This window comes from Hevea brasiliensis, chromosome 11, assembly GCF_030052815.1.
Source record: "Hevea brasiliensis isolate MT/VB/25A 57/8 chromosome 11, ASM3005281v1, whole genome shotgun sequence".
Taxonomy (NCBI): Eukaryota; Viridiplantae; Streptophyta; class Magnoliopsida; order Malpighiales; family Euphorbiaceae; genus Hevea; species Hevea brasiliensis.
The window spans coordinates 58,494,702-58,517,364 of record NC_079503.1 but is presented as its reverse complement, the minus strand read 5'-3'; the positions used below and the strand labels follow the sequence as shown (position 1 = coordinate 58,517,364).

Here is a 22,663-nt window from a genome sequence, read left to right as displayed (position 1 = left end):
GGTAAGTTGACGGTGGCGGATACTGTGGGCGTGGGTGAGGATAATTTGGGAGAGGTGGTGGAATATTTGCAATGGTTGGGCCATGAGGGGGAGGATATGGCCAGTAGTTATTTGGAGATAATGAAGATTGGGTGTTTTGTCGGGTGATGGAATGCACATCACTCTCTTTCTTCTTGCCAAAACTAGCAGTTTTCTTTGCAGGATTCTCAGTCAACTCCTACAGTCGTCCCATCCTTAAGTTAGCTTCTATCCTCTCGCTAGCTTGGATGATGTCCGAGAAGCTATTGGAGGTGTTCCCAATCATCAGATTGAAATAAGGTGCCTTCAACGTCTCAACGAACAAAGAGCATAGTTCATTGTCAGTCACTGAAGGATATACTTCTGCGGCTTTCTCTCTCCATCTCTGGGCATATTCTTTGAAACTTTCCCTGTCTCTCTGCACCAGGTTTTGGAGGTCTCTCCTTGTGGGGGCAACGTCGCAGTTGAACTTGTTTTGTTTCAGGAAAGCGTCAGCCAAATCTTTCCAGAAGCGTAATTTGCTCCTGTTCAACTAAATACACCACCTCAAGGCTGCCCCAGAGAGACTCTCGTGAAAGAAGTGAACCAGGAGTCTATCGTCTTCCGTCAGGGAGGACATTTTGGCAATATAAGTGGCCAAGTGAATACGAGGGTCTGAATTCTCGGTGTATTTCTCGAAGTCCGGGACCTTGAACTTAGGCGGCACTGCCACATCAGGCACCAATCTTAGTGACGCCACATCAATTGAACCATACATGTTCAGTCCCTCTATTGCTCTTAATCTCTCTTCTAGAGTGGACAGCTTCTCATTTTCTCTCGTCTTATTTTCTCCTCCTACTGCATGAAATACTCCCCCAGTTGGGAAATGAGGGGTGGAATGAACTAGAGGGATCAGGATTGAAGGGTATGGTTTGGCATTTGGGACAGTCGGGTAATGGGAGAAAGGTGGGTCATTATTCAGGGGAACCGGATTGACGGTAATTGTCGGATCCGGGATAGGTGGCTGAAAGGTGAAAGAGGTTGAAGCATGATGAGAATCAATCATTGTAAAAGGTGGGGGAGGTAGTGGTAAGTTAGGCTCTGAGGCAGGCTTATTATGGGACATCTCTCTCATTAGTCTCATGAGCTCTGAGACCTGATCTTTTAATTCGGACACTTGTCCTTGTAGGTTCTGGACTTGTTCCTGGTCTTCCATTAGCCTTCTTGTTCATGATCTCGTTAAGTACACTCGTCTGGGTTAAACTGCATGTCTGGTCAGGCTTACTTTATTTGAAGCAATGTTGATTTTCTGTAGGGAGTAAAAAAGTTTTTAATGAATTTTGAATTTCATAAAAAAAATTAAAGGTCCTGGTTTGGACAAAGGATACAGTGGCATCTGAGAGCCAAAAATGAAATCTGCAGAAGAATAATTGCATCAATTTTATCATGGCATCGTTCGATAGTCCGACGGTGAATGACTGGATTGAATGAGCATCTATAATACCTGTCCATATGGCACATCCAATTTTTCGCATAACCCTAGCGAGGGGGTTCCTACGGGAGTCATACTATTCACTCACAATTTTGCTAAACAATGGCCCAATGTTGTTCCATTAATCTAATAATTCATACATGGCATTCTTTACATTGGCCTAGGTTCAGGGAGATTCTTAATGATGTAATGACATTTCCTGAGATATTCATACAGCCTTTCTTCTTGTCTGGCAGGGTTGAATATTCTCAGGGCATACTCGGATTCAGGTAAGAGTTCTTGTTTCCCCTGCGCCATCATTCTCTCCAGCTGGTCAATATTTTCTTTTAGCTCTTGATACAGAGTGGCTTGTCTTTCTTTTTCCTTCCTTTCTTTAGCACATTCTCTCAAGATATCATTAATAAGTTGTGCTTGCTCGTTCAGTTCAAGCTTCTTCTTTTTGCTTTCTTATTTATACTCCTCCATGAGTATCTCCTGGTATTTCATTTTCTCTTGAAGCTTGCCATTCTGTATTTCTACTTCTTTCATTGTAGATTGGAGAGAGCTCTTTTCCTTTTCCCACTGCATTTCTTGTTCTCAAACTCCGTCTTTTCGGCCCTTGCTCCTTCCCTTAACCCTTTTACTTTTCCTTTTCCCACTTCTGGCTAGATTTCCCTCTTGGAATTTAGTGTGTTTTTCTTTGCTTTAGGGCTGAATATGAAGTTCTCTCAAGGTATGCAACAATTTTGGTGAAGAAAGGTAGATGTTTGGAAGCTTAGGTTTGGTGTATCAATGGAAGAAATGAAGAAATTTTTAGAGAGAAAATGGAAAGAGAGAGTGACGAGAATGCTTAAGAAGAAGAAGAAGGCCATGAGCCTCAAAATAAGAAAATAAAAATGAGTTGTCAAATTTCCATTTGATGGTGGCTTTTTATTGTGTCATACTTAGGTTACCATGATGTCATAATTTGGGATTTTAATTTCTTTTTCTTTTTCTCTCTTGTCTAATCATTTTTAATTAAATTTTCATTAATATTTATTTACATTTTATGTCATATTCCTCACTTACTTAAATGGACAAGTTGGTTAAAAATCATCTTTGAGGGCGAAATGACCAAAATGCCCTTCGTTCTGCTCATTGAGCTAAAATTATTTGTACTGATTGATTTAATTTTTCTTGGGTTTTCTTAACAATCTATTGTCATCAAAACCTCAATAATCCTTCCATGGAGTCCTAGAAATTATTTCACAGTGTTTTCCCACCGGTCTAGGGACAGTCACTTCCCGTTAGGTCACCCATCGTTGGAGCCATGGCTCATTTAATCTTATTGCATTTCATTGCTTAAATTTTTCCTTAATTTTTCTTGTTATTATTTGGTTTATTTATGACTGCTCACTCTAGTTTACATATAATTCTAGACATTCTAGCTGTTCGGACAGACATCATTCATTGAAATAGTAGAATGTACGGACTAGCTAAATTGAGGGCGTTACATTATCTATGTTTGGATTCAAGTTTAACTTCAATTAAACACATCAAACCCTCATTCCCCATGGATGGCCAAATTTCAACCCTTTCATACACATATTATTTTCATCAAATTTCATTCAATTCCATCCTAATTCACCTCAATTTCAAGAATTAAATAAGGAAGAAAGCAAGATTAGGCACTAACCTCACTTGACCAATTCTTCCCTTTGCCAAAACTTCAATTTCTTTGTTTCCTTTTGCTACTAATCACTTCTCCAAGATCAATTAGCAAGTTTTTGTGTTTGGGGTGAGGGAAAATATAGAAGATGCAACACCCCTTACCTGGTATACAGTGTAGCTGAGCAAGGTGTGCTACATTTGGTGCCGCAGTACCCTATTATGTCTTGTCATGTATAATATTAATTCAATTATATTATCTTACGTGTAGAAAATTTTTTTTATCCCATTTCATCACATAATTTCTCATGCCAATTATTCATGTACCATATCATATCATTACTCATAAAATTTTCAAATAAAATAAACTTGCATTTCATTCATATAACATTACTTACAATAATGTACAATTTTATATACAATTCAAAATTTAGTTACAAATCTCAATCTAATTTATTACATACAAAAATAAAAAATACAAAATCTAACTATACATTAGCCCTACCAAAAATATCTGATGAGGTGACAACCCACACTATAGCAGATCTGGTCCAAGTATGGTCTAGGCACTACTGCTACTGCTGCTCTCTAGTACCTACGCGTGGTAAGAGCCAACGCTCTAAGTATAATGTTTAGTGGTGCATAAATAAAGAAAAATAACTAAACAATTTAAAATAATTATTTCACGTATAACCTTATAAATAAATATCAATTTTTATGTATTTAAAATCTTTTACATGTTTTCTAGAACTTTGGAAGTAAATAAGCTAATAGGGATTTTTTCTGTGCATATACCTTATATTCAGTCATATAAAATTCATATTAACAATTTTCTCATGTACTTATTTATATTTAAGGCTTATTACTTTTATCTGTGCCCAAGAAACCTATGACAGACTATAAAGACTAGATACATGGGAGTATACTAGTCAGACATTCATATGTCTACCCAGTATACAACGGTCATATCAGGCACAAGGCCAGCGAGCAGCCATAAGCCAGTAATAATGAAAATTGGCACTATGGCCATCGGGTAGACATAAAGCCAATAGAACAATCATTTTAAACATATATTGTCTGTCAATGATTATTCCTATGGGCAGTACTGCAATATATAGTCCCTAATTGGTATACCAATCGACCCATACTATATAAGTAAGTCTAGGCACACTTTGGGCAAATTAATATTATTAAGTATTTATTAACATTTTCATGTTACTTATGATGGGAAACATATGTCCCACATGCATATTCATGTCACTTTATGTTTAACAATTCATTTTGATTAACTTCATATCATATAACAAGTAATTTTTATGAACCTTTCTCAAGGCCCAAATTTGATGTCTCAAGTTACCTTTGTTTTCCTTTTTGAATCATATCATTTGGAGTTTTAGAACTCAAGTTATAGTTAAATAACCAAAACTGGTTCCTTAGCTCAGTCAAGTTCCAGAACCAGGCAGATTCTGGAGTCAATTTTTCCTAATTATTTGGACATGTTACAGTCTCTTTTAAACCTAATATTCTTCATATAAGTTGTTACCCTATGTCTTATGATTACTCAAAATTTTGAATTACAATTTTTCAGGTCTTTTAGAATTAATTATAGCGAATTAACTAGCCTGGACTCAGGTACCCTATGTCTACAGGACTCCAGGTTCAGGTCAGTGGTTTTGACTCTCATTTTACGGTTCTTACACTCAAATTTTGACAAAAGTTTCTAAATCAATATTGAAGCCCTATCTCTTAGGTTTCTAGAACAATTTGGTTCGTCCCATTTGGGATTTCCTATTGAAAGTTATGATATAAATTCTATTCTAGGGTCAGGTGGTAGTTGAGGCAAATTCTAGGATTTGGAGTACTAATTTGTTCTAACAATTTAACTTAGTTCCCTTTGGTTCTGGGTTCTGGTCAAAACACCAACCTTGTAGATCTATGTCTTATAAAACTTTTGGCACTAGTTTCATTGCTTTTGCAATTTTTTAGGCCAAGTTATGGCATTTTTGTTAAAACTAGTTGGGTGAACCTAAGTCCAACAAATTCTGGGCAGATTGGTTCTGGATAGTTTTGTTGATCTAAATTGTGCTAAAAATTTGACTTGGTTAGAGGTAGATCTGGGTTCTGTGTTCTTCATGTAAAATGTGCTTCTATGTCTAACCTTTCCAATGGTTAAAGAATCAGGTCATTCTAACTCCCTAGTGTGAGTTATGGATATTCGAACATTTACTGTTCATTTAGTCATTTTTCCAGGTCCAAATTAGGGTTATCCGGATTCAAGCCAATTTTTGGTTAGGTTAGGGATTGTTTTTAGGCATGGTTCCCCCATGAAAAATGTGGCAAATTGTCCTAGGTTTCATCTCCAATTGGCCTCACACCAATTGGAGTAACATAACTCTACTTATGGCTGTTTAATCTTACTGGACTCATAGGTCCAGAATTCCTACACATGAAACAATACTTCTAATCTTCAATTCCACCAAACTTCTAACTTCAATTCACATTCATGGCACTTCAATTATTCAACAAATGATCTCAACATCATTAATTTCAAGTCACAACACAAATTACCAAAGTTATGCCAAAAGCTTAACTTAACATTTCTCAATTCATGTAAAACACATATCAAACTTATATCCAATCAATTTGTCTATCACATAAGCTCATTAATAACTCTAATAAACAATTTAATTCTATCAAAATAATCAAATCCCCACTCTTTTCATGGCTACCAAAATTTTAAGTTCCTATATACTTGATATTTTCTTCAATTTCATGTCATACTAACTTGATTTAGCATGCTTATAACACTTAAAGTAAAGAAGTAGGATGATTATAGCACTAACCTTGAATTGACCCAAGTTGATCTTGAAAACTCTACGAATTTCTTCAGTTCATGGCTACCACTAGTTCCCTCAAAGTGTAAAAGTAAGTTTTAGTGAAGGCACTTAGGGGTTTTAGGGTAGAATAGCATGGGAATCAAGCTTGGAAGCTTGAAGAACAATGGAGGAAAAAGGCTCAAGTGGTTTGGCCAACTTAGAAAAGAAAGGAAGATGATGACTATTTTCTCTCTTTTTGGTTTCTTCTTATCCTTTTATAAATGGTTGTTCAATTTTTATTAGTTACAAATTTTAATTGCATCATTTTAATGTCATGCTTATGTAATAAAAGTTATTTAAATTTCTTTTCTTTTCTTTTCTTTTCCCATTTATACATAATTTCATAATTTTAATTTATTTTATGTGTTTTAATCTCTCTCATTTAAATTGACATTTAGGTCAAAATTCAACTCTAGAGTTAAAATGACCAAAATACCCTTCATTATACTTATCGGGTTATTTTTATCTGTACCGATTAACTAATTTTCTTAAATTTTCTATGACATTTCTAATGTCATTTAGACATCAATAACTATTCATTGAAGTCCCAAAAATTATTTCCCTATGGTTCCTCGTGGTTCTGTGGTTAGCAACTGTCTTCACAATCACTTTCCCGTACGATCACCCATCGCTTTGATCTCAGCTCGTTTAACTCATTTGCAATTCATTTTTTTTATTTTTCCTTAATTTTTCTTAGTCTTTTTTCAGTCAATTTATGCCTTCTCACTCTAGTTTGAGTGTAGTTCCAGATATCCTAGCTGTCCGAACAGATGTTAGTCATCGGAACAGTGGAATGTACAGACTACCTAAAGTGAGGGCATTACAATTCTCCCCCTCTAATAAAAATGTCATCCTCAAAATTTACTCGGTGTAAATAGTTGAGGAACTGCTATTTCCTTGTTTCTCCACTTTTTCGTCTTATAATACTTTACTTTCTCCTTAATCTATCTTACTTAATTTAGCTTTACATACTTATCTTTAACCTTTTTCCTTTGCTCCCTCTGTCCTATAGTTTTTCTATCGTGTTTCCTAACTCATTTCTTGTAATAGAACTCTGTTCTGGCATAACTATACCAAAGCAGATACCAGATGCAAATATCCTCATTTCAAAGTTCTATCGGAAATACGTAGCTCTACACAATAGTCCCACGTCGGTACTGTAATCTGCAGCTTACAGCACAAACATCGAGAACAATGCGTAGTTACTACGGTATATCCCAATAAACCAGATTTTTCCTATACTTATCCTTTTCGAATCTATGACTTCCTGTGGACCGAGATCCATTCCTTAACCTAAATAACCAGAGAAAACATATCTGCATTAGTGTCACATCGACTCCTAATTAAGGGCTCATGCATGTTATGCACACTATATCTTTCTATCTATCAATGCCTAAGAACGCCTAAACCTTTGCTCTGATACCAATAAATGTAACACCCCTTATCTGGTCTACAGTGTAGCCAAGAAAGGTGTACTACATTCGGTGCCGGAGCACCCTATTCTGTCTTGTCGTGTACAATATTAATTCAATAATATTATCTTACGTGTAGAATTTTTTTTTTATCCCATTTCATCACATCATTTCTCATATCAATTATTCATGTACCATATCATACCATTACTCATAAAATTTTCAAATAAAATAAACTTGCATTTCATTCATATAATATTACTCACAATAATGTACAATTTTATATACAATTCAAAATTTAGTTATATATCTCAATCTAATTTAATACATACAAAAACCAAAATACAAAATCTAACTATACATGAGCCCTATCAAAAATATCTGATGAGGTAACAATCCACACTATAGCAGATCTGGTCCAAGTATGGTCTAGGAACTACTACTGCTGCTGCTCTCCAGTACCTACGCGTGGTAAGAACCAACGCGCTAAGCATAACACTTAGTGGTGCATAAATAAGGAAAAATAACTAAACAATTTAAAATAATTATTTCACGTATAACCTTATAAATAAATATCAATTTTCATGTATTTAAAATCTTTTACATGTTTTCTAGAACTTTGGAAGTAAATAAGCTAATAGGGATCTTTTCTGTGCATATACCTTATATTCAGTCCTATAAAATTCATATTAATCATTTTCTCATGTACTTATTTATACTTAAGGCTTATTACTTTTATCTGTGCCTAAGAAACCTATGACAGACTAAAAAGACTGGATGCATAGGAGTATACTAGTCAGACATCCGTATGTCTACCCAGTATACAAGGGTCATATCAGGTGCAAGGCCAGCTGGCAGGCATAAGTCAGTAATAATGAAAATTAGCACTATGGCCATCAGGCAGACATAAAGCCAGTAGAACAATCATCTTAGACATATGTTGTCTGTCAATGATTATTCCTGTGGGCAGTACTACAATATGTAGTCCCTAATTGGTATACTAATTGACCCATACTATATAAGTAAGTCTAGGTACACTTTGGGCAAATTAATATTATTAAGTATTTATTAACATTTTCATGTTACTTATGATGGGAAACATATGTCCCACATGCATATTCATGTCACTTTATGTTTAACAATTCATTTTGATTAACTTCATATCATATAACAAGTAATTTTTATGAACCTTTCTCAAGGCCCAAATTTGATGTCTCAATTTTACCTAACAATTTAGTCAAGATGTGGCTACTGTTTGGCCATACATCCTTCATGGGAGTTGTTCCTCTATGTGTTACCTTTGTTTTCTTTTTTGAATCATATCATTTGGAGTTTTAGAACTCAAGTTATGGTCAAATAATCAAAACTAGTTCCTTAACTCAGTCAAGTTCCAGAACCAGGCAGATTCTGGAGTCAATTTTTCCTAATTATTTGGACATGTTACAGTCTCTTTTAAACCTAATATTCTTCATATAAGTTGTTACCCTATGTCTTATGATTACTCAAAATTTTGAATTATAATTTTTCAGGTCTTTTAGAATTAATTATAGCGAATTAACTAGCCTGGACTCAGGTACCCTGTGTCTACAGGATTCCAAGTTCTGGTTAGTGGCTTTGACTCTCATTTTAGGGTTCTTACACTCAAATTTTAAGAAATGTTTCTAAATTAATGTTGAAGCCCTATCTCTTAGGTTTCCAGAAAAATTTGGCTCATCCCATTTGGGATTTACTATTGAAAGTTATGATATAAATCTATTCTAGGGTCAGGTGGTCGTTGAGGCAAATTCTAGGATTTGGAGTACTAAATTGTTCTAACAATTTGACTTAGTTCCCTTTGGTTCTGGGTTCTGGTCAAAACATCAACCTTGTAGATCTATGTCTTATAAAACTTTTGGCACTATTTTCATTACTTTTGCAATTTTTTAGACAAAGTTATGGCATTTTTGCCAAAACTGGTCGGGTGAACCTAAGTCCAACAAATTCTGGGCAAATTGGTTCTGGATAGTTTTGTTAATCTAACTTGTGCTAACAATTTGACTTGGTTAGAGGCAGATCTGGGTTTTTTGTTCTTCATGAAAAATGTGCTCTTATGTCTAACCTTTCCAATGGTTCAAGAATCAGGTCATTCTGACCTCCCTAGTGTGAGTTATGGCTATTTGAACATTTATTATTCATTTGATCATTTTTCCAGGTCCAGATTAGGGTTGTCCGGATTCAAGCCAATTTTTGGCTATGTTAGGGATAGTTTTTGGGCATGGTTCCCCCATGAAAAATGTGGCAAATTTTCCTAGGTTTCATCTCCAATTAGCCTCACACCAATTGGAGCAACATAACTCTACTTATGGCTGTTTAATCTTGCTGGACTCATAGGTCCAGAATTCCTGCACATGAAACAACACTTACAATCTTCAATTCCACCAAACTTCCAACTTCAATTCATATTCATGGCACTTCAATTAGTCAACAAATGGTCTCAACATCATCAATTTCATGTCACAACACAAATTCCCAAAGTTATGCCAAAACCCTAACTTAACATTTCTCAATTCATGTAAAACACATATCAAACTTATATTCAATCAATTTGTCTATCACATAAGCTCATGAATAACTCTAATAAACAATTTAATTCTATCAAAATCATCAAATCCCCACTCTTTTCATGGTTGCCAAATTTTTAAGTTCCCATATACTTGATATTTTCTTCGATTTCATGTCATACTAACATTATTTAGCATGCTTATAACACTTAAAGGAAAGAAGTAGGATGGTTATAGCACTAACCTTGAATTGACCCAAGTTGATATTGAAAACTCTAAGAATTTCTTCAATTCATGGCTGCCACTAGTTCCCTTAAAGTGTAAAAGCAAGTTTTAGTGAAGACACTTAGGGCTTTTTAGGGTAGAATAGCATGGCAATCAAGCTTAGAAGCTTGAAGAACAATGGAGGAGAAAGGCTTAAGTGGTTCGGCCAACTTAGAAAAGAAAGGAAGATGATGACTATTTTCTCTCTTTTTGGTTTCTTCTTATCATTTTATAAATGGTTGTTCAATTTTTATTGGTTACAAATTTTAATTAGATCATTTTAATGTCATGCTTATGTAATAAAGGTTATTTAAATTTCTTTTCTTTTCTTTTCTTTTCCCATTTCTATACATAATTTCATAATTTTAATTTATTTTATGTATTTTAATCTCTCTCATTTAAATTGACATTCAGGTCAAAATTTAACTTTGAAGTTGAAATGACCAAAATACCCTTCATTATACTTATCGGGTTATTTTTATCTGTACCGATTAACTAATTTTCTTAAATTTTCTATGGCATTTCTAATATCATTTAGACCTCAATAACTATTCATTGAAGTCCCAAAAATTATTTCCCTATGGTTCCTCGTGGGTCTGGGGTTAGCAACTATCTTCACAATTGCTTCCCCATACGGTCACCCATCGCTGTGACCCCGGCTCGTTTAATTCATTTGCAATTCATTTCTTTTATTTTTTCTTAATTTTTCTTAGTCTTTGTTCAGTCAATTTATGCCTACTCACTCTAATTTGAGTGTAGTTCCAGATATCCTAACTGTTCGAACAGACGTTAGTCATCGAAATAGTGGAATGTAAGGACTACCTAAAGTGAGGGCGTTATAGAAGAAATGGAAGAAAAAATGAAGCTTGAAAATCAAAAATGGTGGAAGAGCTATGGAGGTGGTTCGGCTGGCCTTAGGAGGAAGAAGATGATTTTTGTTCATTTAATAACTTTTGTCTTCTACTCTAATATTTATCGCCATATGTATAATTTAAATATTAATTATAATTATTATAATTTTAACAATTTTAATTTTTTTCCATACACACTTTATATTTTTAAGTCATTTTTAATACTTTAATCTCTCTCATTTTAATTGACATTTATTTCAAAAATCAACTCTATGAGTGAATTGACCAAAATGCCCTTCATCGAGTTATAGTCTATCTTTTTCGATAATGATGTTTAAGTCCATAATCCGATGGTCACTTTGATTTTTATACTGCCTATTTCAATTTATTTTCATCTTATTTTTAGTCCTCAAACCAGCTTTGAATAGTACTATTCACTGACTGAAAAATGGTACAGTTCAGAGCTCTGAAGTTCAGGATATTGCAGCCCAAATGGGCATTTAAACTATGAAAAGGACTTCTGCTACCTAAAGTCTGTCCTTCGGCCGCCAAAACTCATTATGCCCAAAACAAATTTCTTTAAAACTTTTAAAGAATAAAACTCTTAAAATATTTTTCATTTTTAAATACATTTTGAATATTTTAAACACACATATATGAACATATTCTCACCTCTTATTGCCACTCTCTTGTCAGTGAAGTCTCACTCTTCACCAGAATATTTCGTCAAGAACAGAAATTCTGATATTGGAAACTGTCGGGTATTACAGTTAAATTAGTTTAATTTAAATTTCTCTCATCATATTCGGTAGTCTAAATTGTCAAATTTGCTGTTTAGCTTGGTACTTACAAATTCCTCGTGGGAACGATACTCTATTCACTATTATATTACTTATTCATAATTCGTACACTTGTAGGGTTGTAAACTAGCAAACAAGATATCCTCGACTATGAACCAACATTTATAGCACTTGCACCTAATCATTCCATCACTCATATTTTTAATAACTTAAGAATAAAACATCTAACAAGCTACTAAATGATCTTTTCATATAAAGTTAAATTATTTTAAATGAAAAACATATTACAATTAAGGAAATAAATATTTACAAGATATAATTACATATCATGCTTTAGGGCATACTACTAACATTTAAATGAAGGAAAAAAAAAACAAATTATCAACAATGTAAAAATTTATCATTAAAAGTCTTTTTTTTTTTTTCCGAAATCATTAGTGATGAATTTCAACAAGTAAAATACCATCACAAATACCCTCATCGGTAATTTCATTGAGACGATTGACGCAGCTATTGCAAATCCGTAAAAAGCATCAAATGAATTTCATCGATAATGTTATCACTAATTTCGTTGCTAAGTCTATCGCTCATCTGTTGTTGATTTTGACATAATTTGTTTTTAAATGTAATTTTAATTTTTTTTTGTTATTTTTATAAATTTATCATAATAATCTTTAAATAAATATCAATTCCAGTGATAAGGAGAGGCAATCAGTTGCAACAATAATGGAGTTGTGACTTATTGCAATGGGAATCACATTGAACGGATTTGATACACTTATACTATATAAATATTTTTAAGCACATTTGTATAATATTTCATGGCATTTAGAATAGCAATCTCATCCATAGTTATTGATTTCATTAACTTTTATAAATTCCAGTGTCAGGCTCTAAATTACATGTTTCTGTAGTATTTCAAGTGTTTTGGAGAAGTCCCAGAGCATAAGAGTGCAAAGGGAAGCTTGGAGAGGTCAAAAGACTAAGAATTGCTGCTGATACAAAGTACATGGGCCGTGTAAGAATAGCCACAGACCCGTGTAAGATTTTGCCATAAGAAATTCAGAAGAGCCAAGGAAGAAGCAAATTACACAGGTCATGTACCTCGACCCGTGTAATATCCCTGGACCCGTGTAAGTCTCTACCGGGCCAAGCTTGAAGAACTTCCAGAACAACAAAAGTACACGGGCCGTGTACTTAGACTCGTGTAACCTCCTGCGACCTGTGTAACCTTCTGTGCTAATGCAAGACAGACCCATTCAGCTCCAACAAGTTACACAGCCCTGGGCCGTGTAGTGATACATGGGCCGTGTATCTATCAACAATCAGTTTTCCTGATTTCACTCCAGTTACAGTTTTTGACAGGGAACAAGACTTCTAACACCTCAGGGACTCTAAAAAAACCTAACCCTAAGACATTCAAAAAAGAGAGGAGCTGCAGAAACATAAAGAAGAGGATGGAAAAAAAAAACACACAGCAAAAGACAGAGAAACAATAGAGAAGAGATAGAAACAGTAGAAAGAGATCCAAGGTCTGAGGAGATAGAGATCTAGACACAGCAGTTCATTACTTTCTCATAGCCATCTAGAAGAGCAAGACATCAGTATCAAAGAGGAGCCCTCAGTCAAAGTTCCAAAAGATCAAATCTGCAGATCCTTTTTAGTTCCCTTGTTCTATTTCTTCTAGAAGATTTCTTTTTATTATCTTTACCTTTTTATCATGATGTTTGATGAACTCACCATGAGTGAGTAGTTTTTATATTCTGGAATTGAGATAGTAACCTTGTAATCATTATTATGGATAAACAGTAAGTTTTGTTTATTGGATTCGAGAATGGTTTCTTCATTTAATTTCTTATGAACTTAATGCATGCTATGTATTGGTACCCACTTAGTATTGATTATAGATATTAATTAAAGGACTGAAAGGTGAAGATTAATATTAGAAAATCAAGATTTTGAACCTAGAAATTTTGACCTAGATATAGGCTGATTACCTTTGTGGAATTTCAAAATTGGTCAAAGACCTTAAAGGGTTTTAATTAATTTGATCACCACGAAAGTCGGGTTTAAGTTAATTAAAATACACCCTAGGTGCCTTGAGAAAGGACTTAGGATACCTTAGGATTAATTTCCATCAAGGCAAACGATTCTTAATCCAGTAAATAAATAATATAACATCCATAGTAAGATTTAAGTGTGAAATCTTAATTCCGGAATTGTTTTAAAATATATTATTTTATATCCCTGGATAATTTGGATCCAGAGATAGACAGAACCCTAAGAACTATCAGGAGAGAGAGGAAGTGTGAAGGACAAGATTAAAGAGATCCAGAAATTCCAAATATGGCCGATAATAACAACAACAGGTCGAGACTCTTGAAGGACAATGAAGCTCCCTTTATACAAGGATTCCAACCTAGTGTTACAAGACCCACAGTGGAAGCCAACAATTTTGAATTAAAACTGGCATGGCTCCAAATGATCCAACAAACTTAGTTTGGAGGATCACCAACAGAAGATCCGCACTATCACCTCTGGTGCCTTCTTGCCCTTTGTGACACATTCAAGATGAATGGAGTTTCTGATCAAGCCATAAGACTCAGAGTATTTCCATTCTCTCTTCGAGACAGAGGAAGGAAGTGGTTACTCTCTCAACCGGCTGAAGCGTTCACCACTTGGGATGACCTCTCTCAAACTTTTCTAGCAAAAAATTTCCCACCTTCAAAGACTATTAGGTTGAGAATTGAGCTCAACACTTTTAGGCAAAGGGAAGGTGAATCACTCTATGATGCATGGGAGAGATATAAGGAACTACAGAGAGAATGCCCACACCATGGCATAGAAGATTAGCTCCTAGTTCAAAACTTCTATAATGTGCTACTGCCCTCTTTAAGGAGCACTGCAGATTCAGTGGCAGAAGGTGACCTAATGGAGAAAATAGTGAATCAAGCACTTGAACTTCTGGAGAGGGTCGCATATCACAACTACGAGAGGTCAAATGATAGGGGAAATGAAAGGAGAACAACAGGGATCCTAGAAGTGGATGCCCTAAGCATAATAAATGTTCAATTTGACTAGCTCACAAGGAGGCTTGATAAAATGCAAGCCAACGCTGTAGGATGAACAGCTAACATGAGGACAGCTATGGAGGAGGATACATGGGTTTAGAATATAACAGCTTCAATGAACCTCCCACAGAACAGATGAACTATGTGAATAATGGAGGAAACGTTATCCAGAGGTAGCTCAACAATCCATATTCAAACACTTACAACCCTAGATGGAGGAACCACCCAAATTTCTCATGGTCCAATCAGCAGAATCAACCAATAAATAAACAGCAAGGGTACAAACCCCCAGTACCCCCTGGATTTCAGAATAGGGGACAAAACCCTATACAACCACCACCTCCTCAGAGCCAATAGCCTGAATCAAGGTCGACAATGGAATCCATAATGGAAAGCTTCCTAGCAACCCAGTAATAGCAGAATGAAATGATCAAATAGCTGACTTTCAGAATGGACCAACTTGCCACACACAACAAGATGCTTGAGAATTAAATTGCTCAGCAGGCAAGTTCTTCAAGCAAGACTGCTGGTAAACTGCCTAGTCAACTAAAAATGAACCCAAGAGAGCATTGTAAGGCAGTTACATTGAGGAGTGGAAGGATTTTAGAACAGTCAGAGGAAGAACCAATTGAGAAAACCTCTGTTAAATCTGAAAACCAGGCGGAGGAGAAAAAGGAAGAAGCTAAGGAGAAGCAAGAGGAGGAAGCAAGGAAGAAAAAGAAGCTACCAGAACCATATCAACCTCCTCTACCCTTTCTTTAAAGATTCCAGAAAGCCAGATTGGATAAGCCGTCTAGGAAGTTTCTAAAAGTCTTGCAGAACTTTATATAAACATTCCTTTTACAGAAGCACTCTCTCAAATGCCATCCTATGCCAAGTTCCTCAAAGACATTTTATCAAAGAAGAGAAGGCTGAAGGACTATGAGACTGTCGCTCTTACAGAGGAATCTAGTGCCATATTGCAGAACAAGCTACCACCAAAGCTCAAGGATCCAGGAAGCTTCTCCATACCTTGCCTTATCGGTAACATGAATATTGACAAAGCCCTCTATGATCTAGGTGCAAGTGTGAGTCTGATGCCTTTGTCAATATGTAAGAAACTTGATGTAGGGCAACTTAAGCCTACAACAATTTCGTTATAACTGGCTAATCGATCTGTGAAATACCCTGTGGGTATTCTAGAAAACATCCCTATCAAGGTGGGAAAATTCTTTATCCCAATTGATTTTATTGTACTGGAAATGGAGGAGGATGTCCAGATCCCCATAATCTTAGGAAGACCTTTTCTAGCAACTGCTGGAGCTATCATAGACGTCAAGAACGGGTTGCTAACTCTCAAGGTAGGAGAGGAAGAAGTGGAGTTCAATTTGTTCAATGCAATGAAGCGTAAGCTTGAACCTGATGAATGCTTCAAGGTCGATGTGATTGATAAGCAAGTTGAAGAGGAATTCATTAAAGCACACCCTGAAGACCCTCTAAGAGCATCCATCATGCATAGCCTCACAGCAGAGAAGAAGAACACAGAGATTGCAGCTTGTGTGCAATCCTTGACAGTTAGTCCATCCTCACTATTGGCTCAAGTTTTTACTATAGAAGAGTTGAAGGAAGAACAGTCCAAGGGCAAGCTCCAAGAAAACACCAAACAAGTAGAACTGAAACCTCTTCCCTCAACCCTAAGGTACGCATTCCTGGACTCAAATTCTGAATATCCTATGATTATTAATACCAGCCTATCTGAAACAGAAGAGGAAAAATTACTAAGGGTGCTTAGGACTCATAGCAAGAGCATAGGGTATAAAATTGAAAACCTGAAGGGGATTCATCATTCTATTTGCATGCATAGGATACCTATGGAAGAAAACAGCAAACCCACTATTGAACATGAAAGAAGACTTAACCCAAATACGAAAGAAGTGGTAAAAAAGGAAATTTTGAAACTATTAGATGCAGGTATTATATACCTGATCTCTGAGAGTAAATGGGTTAGTCCAATTCATGTGGTACCTAAGAAGGGTGGGACAACTGTCATTCAAAATGCAAATGATGAATTAATCCCTACTAGGGTTGTCACTGGTTGGCGCATGTGCATAAACTATAGAAAATTAAATAATGCCACCAGAAAGGACCATTTTCCTCTTCCTTTCATTGACTAAATGTTAGAAAGATTGGTAAAGCATTCCTACTTCTGCTATCTAGATGGGTATTCGGGATTTTTCCAAATTTCTATTCACCCAGAAGACCAAGAAAAGGCCATATTCACATGCCCTTATAGAACATTTGCATATAGAAGGATGCCCTTTGGTCTTTGTAATGCCCTTGCCACTTTCCAAAGATGCATGATGGCTATTTTTTTTTTATTATATTGAAAATATCATGGAAGTTTTTATGGATGATTTTTCTGTCTATGGAACTACTTTTGATGATTTCCTAGCTAATTTATCTAAGGTGTTGCAAAGATGTGAAGAATCAAACTTGGTCCTAAATTGGGAAAAATGCCACTTCATGGTAAGGGAAGGTATAGTTCTGGGACATTTGATATCAGAAAGAGGAATTGAGGTTGATAAGGCAAAAATTAAGATCATTGAAAACATGCCACCACTAACATCAGTCAAGGGAGTGCGAAGCTTTTTGGGACATGCAGGGTTCTACAGAAGATTCATTAAAGATTTTTCCAAAATAGCTAAGCCACTTACCAACCAGTTAAGTCAAGATGTTCCTTTTGATTTTGAAGAAAAATTGCCTTGTCTCTTTTAACAGGATCAAAGAAGCCCTGATCTCAGCATCAATAATGCAGCCACCAGATTGGGAGCTACCATTCGAGGTGATGTGTGATGCGAGTGACTTTGCAGTTGGAGCGGTGCTCAGGCAAAGAAAAGATAAAAAGCTCCATGCCATTTATTATGCCAGCAAGACACTCGATGACACGCAAATCAATTATGCCACCACAGAGAAGGAATTCTTAGCAGTGGTGTTTGCAATGGACAAATTCATATCCTACTTAATTGGGTCAAAAGTCATTGTATTCATAGATCATGTTGCCATATGGTACCTTTTGAACAAGAAAGAGGCGAAACCAAGGCTGATTCGATGGATTTTACTCCTGTAAGAATTTGACCTTGAAATCAAGGACAAAAAGGGATCCGAAAATATAGTGGCTGACTATCTTTCCAGGCTGAAATTGGAGTACATAGGGGACTTCGAGGATTTGCCAATTGATGATTCATTTCCTGATGAGCAATTACTAGCATTCTCCTAAGCTCCATGGTATGCTGACTTTGTTAATTTTCTTGTATGCAAGGTATTGCCTCCAAACATAACTTATCATCAAAAGAAGAAATTTCTACATGATGTGCGGTTCTACACATGGGAGGAACCTCTGCTATACAAGAGATGTAATGATGGGCTGATAAGAATATGCATACCGGAAGAGGAAATAAAGAGCATTCTGCAACACTGCCACTCATCATTATATGGCGGACATTTTAGCACCTCAAAAACAGCAGCCAAGATCTTGCAAGCAGGGTTTTATTGACCACATTTGTTTAAGGATGTAAGATCCTTTGTGTTAGCTTGTGATCAATGACAAAGAATGGGAAATATTTTAAGAAGGAATGAGATGCCACTGCATGGCGTACTTGAAGTCTAATTGTTTGATGTGTGGGGAATAGACTTCATGGGCCTATTCCCCTCTTCTTTTGGAAACAAGTATATCTTGGTTGGTGTCGACTATGTATCTAAATAGGTGGAAGCAATAGCCACACCAACCAACGATACCAAAATGGTCACAAAGTTCCTTAAGAAAAGCATCTTCACAAGATTTGGCACACCACGAGCAATAATCAGCGATGGGAGAAGTCACTTCTGCAACCAAAAATTTGAAACACTATTGAAAAAGTATGAAGTGACTCACAAGGTAGCCACACCTTACCATCCTCAGACCAGCGGGCAAGTGGAAATTTCAAATCGGGAGTTAAAACAAATCCTTGAGAAAAACAGTTAATCGCTCAAGGAAAGATTGGGCCATGAAATTAGATGATGCATTGTGGGCATACTGCATTGCATATAAAACTCCTATTGGAACAACACCCTTTCGCTTGGTCAATAGGAAGGCCTGCCACCTACCCGTCGAACTTGAATACAAAGCCTATTGGGCCATACAGACCTTGAACTTTGACCTCAAGACTGCTGATGGAAAAAGACTTCTACAGCTCATTGAGTTGGAAGAGATCAGAAGGAACGCATATGAAAATGCGAGGATCTTCAAAGACAAAATCAAAAGATGGCACAATAAGCACATCTCAAGGAAGGAAATCAAAGAAGGGGAACTTGTCCTGTTGTTCAACTCCAGATTGAACTCTTTCCAGGGAAGCTGAAATCGAGATGGTCCGGACCTTTTAAGGTAACCCAAGTCTTCCCGCATGGAGCAGTAAAACTGTGGAGCAAAATCTCAGGTGCATTTAAAGTCAATGGGCAGAGGCTGAAGCCTTACTTTCAAGGAGAACCCATAGAGAAGGGAGTTAATTGCACCTTCGAAAAACCTCCTGATAGACCATGAAAGATGAAAGCAAAGTCCAGCTAAAGATTATAAACAAGCACTTTTTGGGAGGTAACCTAAAATTTTTCTGAACTTTTCTTCTTTCGCTTTCTTATTTTGATTTTTGTTTCATATTCATTAGTGTTTCATTTTGTAGGACCTTCTAGAAAAGCAAGGAACTAGAAGCAAGAGAGGAGAGGAATCATCAAGTCAAAACCACACAAGTGAAAATTGAACAAAATAGGGAAGTAGCTCTGTTGCTAACCTTTACATCCATTTTATGCATTGTGGTGAGAAAAATTTTTATAAGGAAAAAATTAGAGAATCAGAAAATTACACAGGTCGTGTATAGGTTTCACACGCCCCGTGTAACTTTCTGAAAGTCCATAAAACTCTTGCAAATTTTAACTTTGAGGGAGACAAGAAGTTACACAGGTCCATAACCCAATTTACACAGGCCGTGTAATGTTGCTAGTAGAATAACTTGAGGACAGAAGATTACACGGGTCCCCTTTGTACCTTACACGGGCCGTGTAACATGTTAAGCAAAGCAACTTGAGAGGCAGTAAGTTACATAGGTCCCAGAGCTCATTTATACGGGCCGTGTACTATGACAGAACTTGAAATTTTCGAGTAGAAACTTACACGTCCCTACATGTCATGACCCATGTAGTGATACACGACCCGTATATCTCATTGCAGACGCGACTCCTAGGGCACAAAATGCGCAAAACGAAGGGTCACAATGACCCTTTAAATGCACCTCTCTTCCTTAAACTGCTGCCCATGTAAAAACCCTTCCCCTCCACCCCTCTTAGTCTATAAAAACCCCTCAAATCTCCTTTCCCTTCACCAAACCCTAGCTTTTCATCCTCCAAAAGTCTCCCATGGCTCCTGCAAAGTGACCAGTAAGAAGAGTGGGCTCTTCCTCTAGGCAAGGAGGAGAATCCTCACCTTCTCCCCCTCAGCCATCACCACAACGCCCAAGAACAAGGGTTGCACCACCTCCACAACCCTAACCCTAGCCACAAGCACCTCCTCCACCACCCCAACAGCCACCACGATCGGAAATCTCTATCCCCTGGGGATTTCGAGATGACGCCTACAGAGCTTTGTGTACCCGGCTCCACACCTGAAAGATCATCTCAACGAAATACATGGATTTTGGGCTTTTGGAGCAGATAGGATTGCGAGAAGAAATCAACGGCCTCCTTGATAGCATTGGGTGGACAAGATTTGCCCAACTCCAGTTTCCTACCTACCGGGACACCACCTTAGAGTTCTTGGGGAGTTTCAAGGCCACATTATGGCCCACGAATAGGGAGGACAGAGGAAGGGTTGAGTTTCAACTTCTTAGTGTCGACCGGGTGTTGAACATGGATGAGTTCAATGCTATTTTCAGATTTGATAGCACCGGACACCAAGAAATTCTGTGGAACTGGATGGTCTACAATAGCATTGACTTCTGGTGTTTTATAGCCCCGAACACGGAGCCTTATAACTCCAGCAAGTCAAAATCTTTAGGCATTACCAGCTCTACTCTGCACTACATGCACCGGTTGGCTGCACACACTATCATGGGCCGTGGGGACAGCCTAGGTGTAGTAAACGCTAATGAGCTATTTTTCCTTTAGTGTATGGTGACTGGACAGCGTTGCAGCACAAGCTTCTTTTTCTGCAACCATCTTCGCCCCCTCTGTCACTAGCCCAAAGGGCAAATTGTGCTCGGTGGCCTTATTACCACCATCACACTCCACTTCGAATTCGTTCCGGGTCATCACAGGCTGTGCTCTATCTCCGGGACCTCCAAGATCGATCAAACCATTTGCGAATCCATGGGGATATGCAAGAAGGTCAGCAAAACATGCTACTTGATTGACACCAAAGGGAATGTCATCCCTCGAGAGACGAAGAGTAAGAAGGCCCCAGTGAACCCTCACACGCCCAGGAGGAAGCCCAAGACCCACTCCATCACGAGTCTCCCACTTGAGTGCCTCCACATACACCACCACCTATAGACCCGATCCTTGCACACCTGCAGTGCATGGAGACCACGCTCAACACTAGGATACAGGCACTCGAGGACAGCCTCCAGGGAGCCCACAATAAACTCGACATGATTACGGAGAGGCTAGACGGAGAGGGACCATCCTCACCTTCGGAGACTTTTTAGAGCTAGGACTTAGGATAGGATTTTTCATGTACTAATTTATATGCCATAATCCTACTCTTGTTCTTTTTGTCCAAACTTTTAATTTTTTAATGCATAGTATGCTTTTTGATAATTCTATGTGATTTTCTTTAATTTTGCATATTATGCTGACATTGAGGACAATGCCCATTTTGAGTTTGGGGGCACATGGTCATTCCATGCATTGCATATCATTACATTGCTTAAAATTATCTATATTATACTTGTGTATCAAAATTTCAAAAAAATTTTGCAAATTTTGAACCTTGAGTTTTTGAAACTTAGAACTATAACCTCAATGATCAATGAGCTAATAATTGGACTCCATAGGATGAGGAATGAATGTATCTACATAGGCAAAGAGGCTTTAATTTGTTGTCTGTGAATCAACTTAATCACCTTAGTGGAGCTAGAGTAGTTAAAACCCCTTCATAGTTATTAATTTGTCACACCTGACTTACAAAATTAGGAGAAAATTTCTGAAATACAAACAAACCTAAACTTGCCTCACCAGCTCTACAACATATCTTTTGAACTTATCGAGGTGAAATTTTAGCATATGCTTGATGAAGAGATGATTAAGGCATTCTTTGATATAGCCTCGCTAAAGCCTTAGCCATTCCTAATTGAGATATATACCCCTAGTAGCCAACTTGAGCATGTGTTTTTACCCATACAAGTTTCTTTATCCACCCACAAATGTTTACCTAGCCCTTAGCCTAAACACCTACCTTACCCTTTTGAGGAAGCTAAATGCATAAGTAAAAAGTATATTAAGTGCAAAAAGGAAAATGGAGAAAGGATGAAGAACTCGAGAAAGAGTGCAAGTGTGAAATTAAAACCAAAGAAAAATCTGCCTTCCTAACCCAGCAAAAGCAATGAGTTTGGGGGAGAGAACAAAGGGACATACACAAAAACAAAAAAAAAAAAAAAAGAGAGAGAGAGAGAGAGAAAAGAGAGCAAAAGGGAAAAAGAGTCCCAAGATAAGTATCATGGAAGCATGCTTGAC

The 22,663-nt window shown here is 36.9% G+C and overlaps 1 non-coding gene across 1 annotated transcript; it reads right to left on the bottom strand.

Annotated features, from left to right (window-relative positions):
• Window positions 1-14,594: 14,594 nt before the first annotated feature.
• On the bottom strand, window positions 14,595-14,701 carry LOC131170768 (small nucleolar RNA R71). Its single transcript, XR_009141534.1, has one exon. It is a non-coding gene; the product is annotated as a small nucleolar RNA R71 (small nucleolar RNA).
• Between the last annotated feature and the right edge of the window lie 7,962 nt (window positions 14,702-22,663).